Raw genomic sequence first — 14321 nt, 5'->3', positions numbered from 1 at the left:
CTGCAGATAGCAATCTTACAAGCTCTCAGGGGGAGAAAGCTGGAGAATCCCCCAACTAAGAAATAAGACAGAATGTGGCTGTGAGCCAGTTCTGAGAATCGAGTTCAGGGATCACTTCTGGCTGTGAAGGATTCATAGAAAGACTGGGCCTGGTAGTTTAAAAGGTGTGATTGGAAGGTGTTAGGAGCATTCAGAAACCCAACAAAAAAACTTTATACGCTCTGGTGTGTAGAGAAGCAGTAGTAAAAGATGGGACCACAAAGGTACCCTGAAGAGAAATACTGGGCTGATTTGTACTTTATTCTGATGGCTCCACCAGGCCAACAACTGACTGCATCAGAAGCACTTGGAAACTTTTTTTTTTAATAGAGACTGAAGGTCCTAAACTATCTGGACATTCTGATCCAGGCATTTGCATTTCATAAATTCCCCAGATTAGAATTTCACAATCATATTTATTTTTTTCACTTTTTTTTTAAATTTCTTTTCACCGTAACAGTATTCATTGTTTTTGCACCACACCCAGTGCTCCATGCAATATGTGCCCTCCCTATTACCCACCACCTCGTTCCCCAACCTCCCACCCCCTGCCCCTTCAAAACCCTCTGGTTGTTTTTCAGAGTCCATAGTCTCTCATGATTCATCTCCCCTTCCAGTTTCCCTCAACTCCCTTTTCCTCTCCATCTCCCCATGTCCTCCATGTTATTTGTTATGCTCCACAAATAAGTGAGACCATGTGATACTTGACTCTCTCTGCTTGACTTCACAGTCATATTTATTGATCACTACTTGAGCTTTTACATAATACAGAGAATGGAAATCCACTGCAGGTTTTTAAGAGTGACACAATCAGAACCTTGGCATGAGTTTGATCAAGAACAAGTGTGTGATGTCTGCAGAGACAGAAAATTTAGAGCTGGCTGAACACTATAGGAATTCTAAGGCCTAACCCAGGAAGTAGCCATGAGAATGAAAGAGAGTGGAGAAATGGAAAAAAGCAGAATTGGCATGACTTACTAGATATGGGGATGGAGGACCTCGGGTATCACTCAAGGTTTGGAACAGAGTGACTGGGAGAATGGTTTGCCATCAACAAAAAGGCGTGTAAGAACCACACTGGAAGTGGAGGGTAAATCATTTCTACTCCAGCTATATACCATGGAGTATTTATTATGTAATCATTAAAGAGAAAAAGAAAACACTCTATATTCAGATACGAAACTGTCTCCAATTTATAGGATTGAGCAGGGAAAAAGCAAGGCATGAAACAGTATACAGAACATGTTTTCATTTTTTTGGAAAAGAATATTTATATATACATATATATGCTTATATATACTTGAAATATGACATAGAACATTTCTGAAAAGATTCCCAAGGAGCACCTGCGTGGCATAGTTGGGTAAGCGTCTGACTCTTGCTTTTGGCTAAGGTTATGATCTCAGGGTCCTGGGATCGAGCCCCACATTGGGCTTTTCAATCAGCATGGAGTCTGCTTGAGATTCTCTCTCCCTCTCCCTCTGCCCCTCCCATTCATGCTCTCCCTCTCTCAAATAAATAAATAAATCTTAAAAAAAAAAAAAAAAAAAAAAGATGGCCAAGAAACTGTTAACAGTAGTGGCAGCCAGAAGCAGGATTGGAAGGAAGGGGCCTGAAGTAAGAGAAAGGTCATTTTGAATTATGTATGCACTTTTGGAATTCTTTCCCTTGTGCATATATTGCTTTTTTCAATAAAGTAGTAGTTATTAACTGGAAACACATTTTTAAAAATAAACCAACAGAGAGGAGAATGAGTTACAAGTCCTAGTGTTTGCCAAGAACTGAGTAAGTTGCTAAACCTGTCTGTTTCTCGATAATCTCTGGCTGTCCTCATTTTATTTAATTACTCATGCTTAAACAATCCCAGACAGATGTAGGAGAGGCAGGGAAAGTATGGAGCCTTTCATATTTCTAAAGATCTCTTGAAATACATGACAGAGGATCCCTTCAGACACACATTTTAACATCTCACTCAGCAAAAAACTTTTTGTCCATTACAGGAAGCAGACTGGTACGTAGACCAGATATGTATAGTAGCGATTAAAGTAGCTTCCGCTGCTGTCAGCAGCTTTTTTGAGGCCTCGCGGAATCCAGAAATCTCACACATGACCAACAAGGGTGTCTGGAGCGACGGGTGTACAAAGCTCCAGTGAAGACGGCCTGCCTGATGGGAGTGGCTCTGAATAGAGAGGATGTCAGGTCAGTGTGGAAATGACCAGACAAGCACCGAAATGAGAGTCAGAGAGCCTTTAATCCAGTCCCACCACTGGCAGTTAAACTGTATGGAGCGTTTTCTGAGCGCCAGCCATAATACACAAAGTAAGCACTTCACCTACATCACTGAATTCTTACATTAATCTTTCGCAGTAGACATTGTGTGTTCCATTTTACAGATGAGAAAGCTGGGAGATTTTAAAGCTGAGGAAATGCTTCAAGTCTCACGGCTAGTAAATGCTGAAACGGATATTCGAACTGAGGTCCCATTGCCCATTTCCTGATCATCCAGCCAGACCTTCCCACCCACACCTCCCCACTGCCATGAGTGGCTTGTAAAAGCTGACACAAATCATTCTGTCTGCATCCACTTTACTGGCATGGATTGTATAATTTCTCAGCCCCCTTCCAAATTGTCCTGAAGGCCTCTTCACAGAACTACCTTCAGGGAAAGGCAACTCAACCATTATACAGCTTGGCTGAGACTTTTTTCTCAAATTGTCACACAGCAGCAAACCTTCTCTAACAAACGTACTGAAAAACATCCTCACAGAAGTGGGCCTGCACAGTTCAAAGCCATGTTCAAGGGTCGACCGTATTGATACGTGCCTCTACCTTGTTTCCATCACACTGGGTGGTCTTGGGCAGTAGCAGTAACGACGCTACCGATCATGAAATGGCTGTGGGACTCCAGGAACATGATAGGATTTCCCTCCCTCAGGCTTCACCTCCATCGTGCTGTGATGAAATGATGAAATGATGAAAAACTAAGGCCCGGTGTGGTTCAGTAACTTGCCCAAGGTCAGATGGCAAATAACTAGACAGACTGAGGTTAGTGGCCAGGCCCAACCTCAAAGCTCATACACTTTCTTTGATTGTTTTGACTGTTCAAGTCTGTCTCTCCCAGCTGTACCCTGGGGGCAGGAAGCTTGCCCGTTAGACCCAACATGTCCTGAATATGGAGCATCATGCTCATTCCTTCAGTCTCTCTCCACAGTCCTGAGGTAGGATTCTATGTCGGAGGGAGGGTGAAGGAGAACAATCACTGAACAGCCCATGACAGCCGCTCAGCCCCCAGGGCTCTCTTTGTCATGTTTGCTGCTCCAACCTCTTTAGGGGCTATGAGGAGGCCTCCCTGGAGCCTGAGCTCACTGGGTCCCCTGGGCGGTGATGTCAGCCTCTCGCTCTGCCAGACCCTTGAGGCCACAATCACACTGACATCACCCATGTTTCCATGGCACTTAGTAAGGAACTGAGAACTTGTCCACAGGCCTCTGCCTGAGACAACTTCTGTAATCATGATTTTTGGGGTCCTTTCCTTTGCCCAGAGATCTATCTCAATTTCATGTGTGAGCAGCTTTTCTTGCCATCTCTCATCCTAATTTGCCTGTCTCTGAAAACAGTAAGCTGCACTCATTCCTTCACTCTACACATAACACTGCCTGAAATCTCTGATATGCCACATAAATAAATCTGGAAACACAAGAATTTAAAAAAAAAAATCTTCCCCAAAGATCTTGTCAGACTGGAGAAGGGAGAAGTGAAGCAAGAGGAAATTAGGACAACTTGTCAACTTTTCCAGGACCTGACTGTCGCAGGGCGGCTCCACTTTAAAGAGGTCGGGGACTTGTAAGGGCTTCAACCCTGAACTTTTGGGTTTTTAACTTTTTTTTAGCAGTTTTTGTTAGCGATAAAGAAGCCATCTCTCTGGGGCGCCTGGGTGGCTCAGTGGGTTAAAGCCTCTGCCTTCAGCTCAGGTCATGATCCCAGGGTCCTGGGATCAAGCCCCACATCGGGCTCTCTGCTCAGCAGGGAGCCTGCTTCCTCCTCTCTCTCCCTGCCTGCCTCTCTGACTAGTTGCAATCTCTGTCTATCAAATAAATAAATAAAATCTTAAAAAAAAAAAAAAAGAAGCCAGCTCCCTAGAGGGTTTCTCCTCTCCATTCACCAACTCCTAGTTTCATTCATTTTGGCATGTTGTCCTCAAACAACCAAATAGTCACTTACCCAAATACCTGGCACCATGGGATGTGGTTGAAAACACAAATTAGACAGACATTCCTCAAGTTCAATTCCTCACATCATTCCCATCGCACTTAGAACAAAATCCAAACTTAAACCATCATCCTGCGCACCTTCTCCCCGGACCATCCCAGCTTCATCTCGCACTGCTCTCTCTGACTTTCAGTCATCTTAAAGACCTGCAAACACACCAAAATCTTGACCACTTCAGGCTTCACAATGTACGCTTCTGTGGAGGGCTGCAGGATGAGTGGGAGTTAGTAGGTCTTAGGTCAGTTATCTCCTGGAGAGACCGTGACAAACAGAATGTGACTGAAGTGACTAATGACTTGAGCACGGTGTTTAGAAACTGGGAATGCAAGAAATGGTGCATTACATTAATTCTCGTCAATCGGATTGAATCTGCCTCCTGGTGAGCACAGATTTAGTCTCAGTCCAGGCTTGGGCAAAGGTCTAGGGGGCTTTCCTGCAGCAGAACATTCAAGGGGTGCTCCTCAGCTGTCATGTTCATTGTCCCTGGCCTGGGTGGGGGGGGGGGGGTCCTGGGAAGTAGCTCCACTGCCTCCAAACCACCCTTCCCCTTAGGAAGCATTGTAGGGTCGGTAACCCTGGTGTCTGGGGTGCATTGGTTGGCCATCCCCTTCTCCCCTCTCACCACCTCCACAGCGCATCCCAAGGGGACAGGCCAGGGTTCCCAGATGTTTGAGAACCCCTAAGTCACCCCCCAAATCTTGGAGAACTCTTCCCTCCCTTCTACCCTCTCCACTTCAGCCTTATTCCTCCAAACACTGGCATGCTCCCTCTCCCAATACCCTAGGGTGACCCCACTGAGGAACTCAGACTTCCCTCTGACTACTTTCATTTCTGCCTTGCCATTAAAATGGCTCTGAGACAATGGTATCCGAAGATAGACTGTCTCCTTGGAATGGGAGAAAGAAATCAGGAGAGTGAAAGACAAAGTAGAAGCTCAAGACATTATTCTGCTCTACACCAAATAGGAAGCTTCACAAAGACAATACAATCAAGTACTCTATTGAAAACAGCCAAGTCCCAAAGGGTACGGTGTGATCAGGGATGTTTGGGTCATTTTTTCCTCCATCTCACCAAGCGTGTCTTAAGCTGCCTCTCACAACCCGTGTGCCCGTCCTAGAAAATCTCATTCTCTTGTACACTAGAGAGACATTCCTGAATACACATTTATGCCATTAAAGTCTTGTCAATGATTCTCCTTCCACAGTGGCTTGGTCCCACCCTTGGTCTAGAACCACCGCTATCCTCAGTGGTAAAAAGAGAGGCAAAAATCCCTGTCCTGGGGCATCTGGGTGGCTCAGTCAGTAAAGTGTCCCACTCGATTTCGGCTCAGGTCATGATCTCAGGGTTGTGAGATGAAGCTCTTTCTCTCCCTCCCCTTCTCCCTGTCATTCCCCCACCTCCCTCTCTTTAAAAAAAAAAAAAAAAAAAAAAAAAAAAAAATCCCTGTTCTTACAGAGCTTACAGCATTGGGTGTAGGACAATAAAAGTGTGTGTGTGTGTGTGTGTGTGTGTGTGTAAAAATCTCAGCCAGTTACAGGGGTTATTTACAGAATTAAATAAAATGGAGTGATATACCACTTTACACCCATTAGGATGATTATTATTAAAAAAAACAGAGGGGCACCTGGGTGGCTCAGTGAGTTAAGCCTCTGCCTTCAGCTCAGGTCATGATCCCAAAGTCCTGGGATCGAGCCCCACATCAGGCTCTCTGCTCAGCAGAGAACATGCTTCCCTCCCCCCCACCACCTGCCTCTCTGCCTACTTTCGATCTCTCTCTGTCAAAAAAATAAAATCTTTAAAAAAAAAAAAAGAAAATAGCAAGGGATTGGTGTGGATATGGAGAAATTGGAACACTTCTATTACTGGGAATATAAAATGGCGCAGTCACTGTGAAAACCAGTATGGCAGTTCTTAAAAAAAATTAAGCATTGAATTATCATATGATCCAGCAATTCCGCTCCTGGGTATACATCCAAAAGAACTGAAACCAGGGACTCGAATGGATATTTGTACCCCAGTATTCATAATAGCACTTCTCAAAATGGCAAAAAGGTGGAAACTACCCAAAGGTCCATTCACCTGTATGCATGTGTGTGTGTGCATATAATATGTTATACATAATATAAATTACATATATGTGAATATTATTCAGCCTTAAAAAGCAATAGAATTCTGACACTACAACATGGCTGAAACTTGGAGACCTGATGCTAAAATAAGCTAGATACAAAAGGACAAATATTGTGTGATTCCACTTCCGCGAGGTACCTAGAAGAGGCAAATTCAAACAGCCAGAAACTAAATAGTGGTTGGCAGGGGCTGGAGGTGCAGAGGGAGATGAGAGCTGTTGTTCAATGGGTAGATACAGTCTCAGTTTGGAAAGATGATGAAGTTCTGGAGATGTGTGGTGGTGACAGTTACACAACAATGTTTTAATTACACAGTTGAAATTATTAAGATCGTGAATCTTATGTTACGTATATTTTGCCACCATAAAAATGCATAAACACTTTTCTAAAAAGCAGAGTGACATAATCGTGCCTGCGCATGTAATTTCTAGATCAATGGTCAGAGAAGGTGTTTCTCTGAATGACAAGAAGAAGCCAGCCATGTGAAAATGGCAGGCGAGGGGGAAGCAGTCAAGACAAAGGGTACAGACAGGGCAAAGCCCTGAGGCAGAAACACGTTTGAAGTGTTCTGGAAACCTGAGGAAGGCTCATGTGGTAGGAGCATATGGAGCAAAGGAGGGAGAGTGGCTGGAATGGAAGGGTGAACCCAATAACCACAGACAACTGTCTCAAGAAATTTTTCTATAAAGGGAAACAGAAATGGGGCAAATGTCAAAAGGACGTGTGGGGAGATTTTTAGTTTAGTTTTGTTTTCAAGAGGGAATGATCCAGCAGAGAGAGAGAGACAAGGCTAACAGAGAGGCAAAGTTGTAGGACAATATCCGAGAGTAAAGAGAAGGAATCAGAACCACACTAGTGGAGTTTCTGGTGAGTGGTGATCCCAGCCTAAGTCCCCGTTCCTGTATTTCTCAATACTGGGACTGCGCATACTTTCCTGTCCTTGTGTTAAACAATTCTGGTGGGTCCAGGAAGACCTGCTCCTGGAAGAGAAGACTGTGACCCAACTAAAATGACTTTTTCATTAAGACCTTAAACCTTCACCTCACTGAAGACTTCACCTCATGCCTACCATCCCAAAACTGTTACCCAGCCCTCCTCCTGTCAGGAGACACCTTAAAAATCGCCCAGGCCTAGCCCTGAAACTCAATAAACATCCTTGTCCCCACGTCCCTGTTTGGAGAGACTGCCAAGATTCCTGCAAGTGCTGTTCTCCCCTAGTGCAGTGAGTCTAACAAACTAAGTGTACCTTGATGAACAAATTTTACTGATGGTCTTCTGGGGGGTTAATACTGGCTTTTGATGGGGGCTGGGAAGTTCATCCATTGGAATAGGAAGTCGGGTACAGATGCAAGTGTTTGGAGGGTTAGGTGGTGGAGAGGTGATGGAGCCATCTTTCTAAAACACAGAAATGGGGAGCCTGGGTGGCTCAGTGGGTTAAGCCTCTGCCTTCAGCTCTGACAGAAGCAGAGCTCAGAGCGGCAGGAGCGGTGGCTTTAAATGGAATGTAATTAACAGGGAGAAGCTGTGCAGGGTAAAGAGATGGATTCTCCCCTGTATCCTTTAGAAGGAATGCAGCCCAGGTGACACGTTGATTTTAGACCAGTGAGACCCACTTCAGACTTCTGACCTACAGAACTGTGAGATGACACATTCGTACTGTTTCAGGCCACTGAGTTTGTGGGAATTTGGGACTACAGCAGTAGGGAACTAATACATGGTAGTGGTGGTATCATTTCTGTGTTTTATTTTTATTTTTATTTTTTTAAAAGATTTTATTTATTTATTTGACAGACGGAGATCACAAGTAGGCAGAGAAGCAGGCAGAGAGAGGGGAGGAAGCAGGCTCCCCGCTGAGCAGAGAGCCCGATACAGGGCTCAATCCCAGGACCCTGGCTCCATCCCAGGACCCTGGGATCATGACCTGAGCTCTGCTTCTGTCATTACAACTCCTTCTCTGACCCAGACGTTCCTGGGTCCCTCTTTCACTCAGAAAGGCCCTCATAAGTCCTCTCACATTAGGCCTGCCTAGAACATCCTGGACAAAAACCCAAGTCAAGATCCTTAATCACATCTTCGCAGTCCCTTTTGTCATGTTAAGGTAACATATTCATAGTTTCTAGAGATTGAAACACAGAATTCTTTGGGGGCCACTATTCTGCCTACTACATACTATTATAAATCTATGATGTTGTAATTTATAAGAAATATATATGCTTTGTCTTCACCCATAGTTCCTAGCTCACAGCTCCCCAAACCCTTGGAATTTCCCAAAGGATGGCAGCGATGGGATCATCTTTTGTTATAACATACGGTTTTTTTGTCCTCAGTTTCTGAGTGGAAAGGTAAAAGTGGTGTCTTGTTATTCATAACAAGTCCTCCCAACCACACAAGAGTTTATGTTAATAAGGTTACTTTTGGAAAGCCCCCCAGGCAACCTAAGGATGGAAGCTGGGTTGCCAGGGAAACCAGCCTGGTGATTAAAGGTTTGGAACTTTCAGTTCCACCCTCCAACCTCCAGGGAGGGTCCAGGGAGGGAAGAAGGGCTAGAGATTGAGTTTTTGGTTTTGTTTTTGTTTTTAAGATTTTATTTTTTTATGTGAGAGAGAGAGCGCTCAAGCACATGCACGCAAGTTGGGGGTGGGGGGGAGAGACAGAAAGAGACATACACTCCCCACGAAGCACGAAGCCCAATGCAGGGCTTGACCCTGGGAATCTGGGATCACGACCCAAGCCTAAGGCAGAAACTTAACTGATTTAGGTGTCAGTTAAGGAGATTGAGTTCAGTTACCAGTGGTCAATGGTTTAACCAGTCATACCTACTTAACAGGGCTCCATAAAACAAACCCTGAAGGGGCACCTGGGTGGCTCAGTAGGTTAAGCCTCTGCCTTCGGCTCAGGTCATGATCTTAGGGTTCTGGGATCAAGCCCCACATCAGGCTCAGCAGGGAGCCTGCTTCCCCGACCCCCACCTCTCTCTGCCTGCCTCTCTGCCTACTTGTGATCTCTCTCTCTCTCTCTCTGTCAAATAAATAAATAAAATCTTAAAAAAAAAAAAAAACCTGAAATCTGGGGTTTGGAGAGATCCCAGGTTGGGAACCCAGAATCCACCCCATGCCAGAAGGATGATGCCCCCCCACCCCCCACTGCACTGGGAGAGAAGCTCCTTCGCTCAGATCCCTTCCAGACAAACCCTGTTAGATCTCTTTATCTGGCTGTTAATTTGCACCCTTTAATATCCTTTGCATACACTGGTAACCTAATAAGTAAACTGGTTTCCTTCGCTCTGTGAGCTCCCTGGCAAATGAACCAAACCCAAGGAAGGGTGCGTTGGGTCTATAGCTGCTTTGATTATAACTGATGCTGGAAGGGTGTGGGGAGACAGTCGTTTCCTACATTTTTGGTGGAAATCCAAATTGGTTCAACCTCTAGGGAAGGCAGTTGGACAGTTCTGGCCAAAATGAGGGCCAAAATTTTTAATCCAACAACTGTACTTCTGGAAATTTATTCTACAGATATTCTCCCACATGTAAAAATGACGTACATCCATGCACCACTGTCTTGTAATAGCGAAAAGACTAGAAACAACCTAAATATCCATCAGTAGAAAAATGTTTCAATAAATTACGGGCATACCACGGAGATATTGCAGGTTCAGTTCCAGACCACTGCAATAAAGCAAAGAGTACAATAAAGTGAGTCAGATGCGGTTTTTTGTTTCCGAGTACGTAGCAAAGTTGTTTAAACTACATTGTAGCCTAATAAGTATACAACAGCATTATGTCCCAAAAAACCCTACAACGTTTATATCTTTTTAAGATTACTTATTTATTTGACAGAGAGAGATCACAAGTAGGCAGAGAGGCAAGCTGAGAGAGGGAGGAAGCAGGCTCCCTGCTGAACAGAGAGCCCGATGCAGGGCTAGATCCCAGGACTCTGAGATCATGACCTGAGCCGAAGACAGAGGCTTTAACCCACTGAGCTACCAAGGCGCCCCCAATGTCTATATCTTAATTTAAAAATATTTTATTGCTAAAAAAATGCTAACCATCGTCTGAGCTTTCAGTGAGTTGTAATCACTGACTACAGATCATGTAACAAATATGACAATGAAAAAGTTCGAAATAGTATGAGAATTACCAAAATGTGACCTAGAGACATGAGGTGAACAAATGTTGGAAAAATGGTGCCCATATACTCACTTGACAGACACCACAAACTTTCAATTGGTCAAAAAAAAAAAAAAATAGTATCTGTGAAGCACAAGAGAGGGAAGGGTAGTAAAATGAGGTTATGTCTGAACAGTGAATCCATACAATGAAGTATGACGCTCTGGGAAGAACAAATGGGAAAGCTCCCTGTGTACTGAATCAGTTATCTCTTAGATAAGTTATTTTTAATCAGCCTGTTATTTGGAATAATTGTAGACTTAGAGAAAAATTGTGAAAATAGTAGAGACTTCCTCTAGACCCCTCAGCCAGTTCAGTCTCCCTTGGCGTTACCCGCTTATGTTACATGTGTCAAACTGTCCCGATCCAAAATGGAACTGGAGGGTATGAACTGAGGAATCTCATGCGTGCACCCTCCAAGGGATGGAACTTAAGAACTGAAAGACTGGGGCACCTGGGTGGCTCAGCTGGTTAAGCGTCTGCCTTCAGCTCAGAGGGTGATCCTGGAGTCCTGGGATCGAGCCTCAACTTGGGTTCTCCCTCTCCTCCCAGCTCATGTTCTCTCTTGCTATCTCTGTTGCTATCTCTGTCTCTCTCTCTCTCTCAAATAAATAATATCTTAAAAAAAAAAAACAAACTGAAGACTGTTTGCCCATAAATGCCCAATTTACAGAAGACAGACTTCTTTCTGACCAATGAACATCTGCCAAGAAGATCTCCCCTTTCCCAAACCAGTGAACTTACTGCTTGGAGTCTGGCTGGACTTCCCCCATCTTTGCACTCCTCACCCATAAATCAGTCACCCCAAACCCTCAGAGGACCTGCCTGTAGCTTGCTATAACACGCATTTCCCAAAATGCAATTCCTCCGCTATTTCCAACTAAACCCAGTTTCTGGCAGCTTGAACTTTCCTCAGTTTACCTCTTTATTAAGGTCGACGCATGATAAATTGCCAAAACTAAAAACCAAATATGGGGACACTTCTGCTAAATAAACTCTAGACATCATTCAGATTTCACTGGACTTTTCCATTAACATCCTCTTTTTCCTCCAGGATCCAATCCAGGATCTCCAGCCTATGGCAGCGTTTCAGGCTTTCCTTATTTTTCATGACTGGGTGAATTCCTTGAATATCCTCCTACATTAAATGAAATTTGGGGAAAAGGAAGATTCCCCACCTCCACACACACCATTTACTTACTTATATTGATCTTTATTTTATGTTTTGGGTAACAATGCAATACCACATTATTTATTTTACTGCTCAAATTCTTCCAGCTTTGGAAGTGCCTTCAGGTTGGTTCCTGCATCCTTCCCACGGACCCTGATCCTGTCATTTCTTTGAGTGTTTCCTTATTTTTGATTGTTGCTTGGAAGCCTGCAATTACCCCCTCTCTCTCAGCACCTGCTCCTTCTTTTGTGGCTTCTGGTATTTCCTCCCCTTAGGCCTGGAGCAACCCCCACCCCCCCATGATTTTGCTCAGCCTGGGCTACACTAGCCCTCCGTGGAGGGCTGAAGTCAGAAACACCACACCTCCTCTGTCTGTCCTTGAGACAATTAAGAGGCCCTGCCTGAAAGCCCAGGGGCTCCTGCTCCCAAACCTCTTTCCACCTGTGGTGCACTGAGTCCTTGGGGCATGGAGGTGGGGGCCCCCGTCTCTCATGTGACCACTGTCACCATGGCACTCTGGTGCAACCTCTCCAGGGACCAGGACCCAGGGAGCCAGGTCTGCAGGGGAGTAGCTGGCAAGCCTTTCTCTAGAGTTCTCAGGGAGGGCCTGGTGAGATGAAGTCACAGCTTTGTTGAGCTCCAGTGACCCACGCCTTGGGAGCTCGAGCTTCTCAGCTTTCCTGTCCGAAGTTCATCTCCTCATCCAAAGGTACCAAGTGCGAGTTTTCCTTCTGAGATGAGTGACAGAGAAAACTTTCCCTCCGAGAATACTGAGGGAAAAAAACGCAGGGACATGGGCTTCTGTTGGTATCCATGCATTCCACCAAGCACCAAGTGGCAGGTGAAGATGGAGTGCAAGTGTGAATGGAGGTGTGAGTGGGCACGGAAGCGTGAGTGTGACCTCACCCTTGAGCTGTAGGTGCATCTTTCGCTCCTTGCTCACAGATTCTAAATAGGGCTGCTCCCCGAGACCACTGCCGACCCCCTCGTCCTGCCATCCCCTCACACTTAGACCCTCGCTCTACCCTATTAAGACCACGCTTATCCTGCTCCAATCCTAGCACAGATCGGTTTGTTTTAGAACACACATCACGTTCTATCACTAATCTGTTTCAAAGCCTTGAATGGTTCTTCATTTCTATTATGATAAAGACCCTCAACTCCTCACCTTACAGGGTACCGCTCCCCCCTCACTGTCCAAACTGCAGTCACCTTGGCTGTCTTTGATGCTGGCTCATTACCCTGGGTCCTCCTCCCTCCACTGCAATCCCCATCCGTTCACCCCCCCGTTCTCCTTCATCCTTCAGACATAAGGGATCTGTTAAGTGAATGTAACTCTTTGGGGTCATTTCCCTCAACTGCCAAATACAAAGGGGGAAAAACACTACAAACTTGTCAGGGGCTGGAACACTTGGCTATGGGGAGATGATGGTCGTGGGGGAGAGGCCGCCACAGTGGTGACCCCCAACCTTCAGAGTGGGGTCTCCGGGTGCCGAGGCAGGTCACACCCTCTCTCTAGCTCGTAGTGCAAGAGCAGAGGTTCCCAAATGTCTGAGACTTCATGAGAGAGCAGCTGTAGAGACAAGACCTTTGTGAGGTGGGGCCATCACCAGGCTGTGGTCTCATAGCACGGTCTCAGGAGCACAGTGGTCTCAGGAGCACAGTGGTCTCAGGAGCACAGACCCAAGGGAGCCCTGGTCAGTAAGACCACCATGGAAGAGAAGGAGCCACAAGGAGACCCCCCTCCCACTCCCCCTCAGCCTTGACTGAACATAAGAGAAGAGGGCAGAATTTTCTGAAGCAGTCAAGATCATCTTTCTGGCTTTTTTCCTCCGGGGCAACACTCCTGTGAGTCTTTTCCAGAGCCACAGACATTTGTATCTAGTCAGACCTCCCTTACATTCCTAAAGAGGGTGAGAAGCGAGAACGGTGGCAAGGGATGGACGGAGAGGGAAGGTTTCCACTGCCCCCAGTGCCAACTCTGGGAAGCTCCAAGTTCAGTATCTGGCTGTTCCACAGGACTTTGACGGATTCTGCCCAACTGTGTTTTGAGAGGATGTTCTGGCCAACAGTCCTCAACGCAACTCCTTTCAACTTTGCAGCAAAACGCCCACACAACACTGAACAAAAAGGAAAGGCAAAAACCACTGCAAACATACGCCAGAGCTCAGAGAAACTGCTGATAATAATTGTAGCCAGATAGAGCCAGGTCTAGCAAACCTTAGGGACACCAAGGCAGTTTTAGGAATTTTAGTCTTCTCACCCTTGGGATGCTCTCCCAATGCTCGAATTTAGCAAGGTGTAGGGAGCCCACGGATTTTGCTTAAGATTGGACAGCAAAATGCGGGGGAAATGGATGACGTGGCAAATCAGGAAAACCTTACAGTATTAATAAATCCAAACAAACACTGCGAAAAAATAAATTTCAATAACAGTATAAGGTAGGCATTTTACATGTTATATCTTTTTTTAAAATATTTTATTTATTTATTTGACACAGAGAAATCACAAGTAGGCAGAGAGCCAGGCATGGGGGTAGGGGAAGCA

Source organism: Meles meles, chromosome 15, assembly GCF_922984935.1.
Source record: "Meles meles chromosome 15, mMelMel3.1 paternal haplotype, whole genome shotgun sequence".
Taxonomy (NCBI): domain Eukaryota; kingdom Metazoa; phylum Chordata; class Mammalia; order Carnivora; family Mustelidae; genus Meles; species Meles meles.
The sequence above is the reverse complement of the archived record's forward strand: the minus strand, read 5'-3'. Positions refer to the sequence as shown.